We start from the raw sequence: 1,823 nt of genomic DNA, 5'->3' as shown, positions 1-1,823 counted from the left end.
GGATGTATAGGGTAAATAAGGTATCCTTGCCAGAGGTGCAAAGTTGTTGTTGGTTGGACCAGCAGTTAGCGTAATGTCTATGTCACTGGACTCCCATGTAGTTGACCGCGGTTCAATCTCAGACCTGGTTGCTTAAACTCATGCTGGGAGCGTGTGCACGCGTACCCAGGATCCCAAGAGGAGAAGAGAGGAGAAGGGATTGTGGTGTAATCATCCCCCCCAGAGGGGAGGGTGATTTCTCTCTTTCTGTCTCTCTGTTTCTCTCTTTCTGGTGAGCGCATGCGCCCTATAGAAAAAAACATCTCCAGAAAAAGAAAAAAAAAAAGTGCATTGGTGTGTGCACACACATATTTATGTGTATAGGTATGTCAAAGAAATGTTTCTTAGTTGCAGTGAATTTCTAATTGCTACTGAATTTTTATTTCCATGTTTGATTCATTGGTCTAGATGGATAATATACTAAACAACTCACTGCAATTGCGGATTTGTCAACATCACAGTATGTTTATCAATTTTCATTCATGTATATATCGAGACAATATTATTGGGACAGTTGAATTTTTAATTGTTTATTCTCTTTGAATCATTTTGTATTATCATTCCTTTTTAGTCCTAGCAGTAGCTTTCTCTTGTCTAATATTAATATTTATATGATATCTTTCTGATAAATATTTGTGTGTTAATGTCCTCTAAATCTTTATTTTGGCCATTTCAATGTAATTATTCCTATAGAAGAACAAATTTCAAGAGTATTTTAATGAATGATCTTAAATCATTTACCTTCAGTGTAACTACTCTGTGTAAATATGTTCTATTATCTCATTAGAAAGTTTTCATTTGCCTTGGTTTTTCTTGGCATCTTCATTCAACTGTCCTTCTTTTCTATTGTATAGATTGAGTTTTCTAAATAATATTAATTTTTGTCTTGCCTTTACATTAGTCATTTTATCACTACACTTTGGGAGGGTTTCTCAAATATTCTCAACTTATATTTTCTAACAAAGCATGTTATTTTTATTCCTCTTTCAAAAGACAGTTACCTTTTTTTCATACCTCTTCCATTTGGAGATATAGTTTTCTTCTTGAAGAAAAAAAAACAATGAAAGTCAAAGAAACCTCTTTTGTACAACAATTTGTAAAACATATTAAGAAAAATACTTAACAAAATTCTGTAATGACTTAAGGTACATGTTATTAGTATTTGCCCATTTTTCTGAGTGGGAAAAAGTCTTTTTATTGAATGATGACTTGTCTGGTGAAATGACTGAACAGTACTCTCTTTGATCAATGATTAATATCTAGGTGGAGATCCCAAGCCATTGGATATACAAATGGCCATATTTCTGGGAATAGTTTCCAACTTCACTCCTCAACTGATTCTTCCAATAGACTACCAGGGTCAATCTTGGATCAGCCATGGAGCTGTTTCCCTATCTTGAGAGCTTGCAATTCTGAAAAGAATTTTGTCAACTTTTATAAAATTTTTCCTACTACAGGCACTTTTGTTTCTCTCCTCTTTGACTCAAGAGAATTTATAAACATGTTCTTAATTTTTATTAAATAATTTAACTTTTAAATTAAGCCTGTGAACAAAGTATTATTGTCATTACCCCTAATCTACAATTGAGGATAGTGGCAACTAGAGAAGAACATATTTTTCTTGTGTATTTTCTGTGAGAATGGTCAAGTTTATGAAGGGTCTTTCATCTTTTCTTCATTGATTTATAAATATTATGTATATGTTATAAATCATTACCTGACTCATATAAGTTACAAATACTTCTTTGATGTTACTATTTTGTCTTTTCATTTGGCTGGAAACT

The sequence above is a fragment of the Tupaia chinensis genome, unplaced genomic scaffold, assembly GCF_000334495.1.
Source record: "Tupaia chinensis unplaced genomic scaffold, TupChi_1.0 Scaffold144072_1, whole genome shotgun sequence".
NCBI lineage: Eukaryota > Metazoa > Chordata > Mammalia > Scandentia > Tupaiidae > Tupaia > Tupaia belangeri.
Note: the sequence above shows the minus strand (reverse complement) of the source record.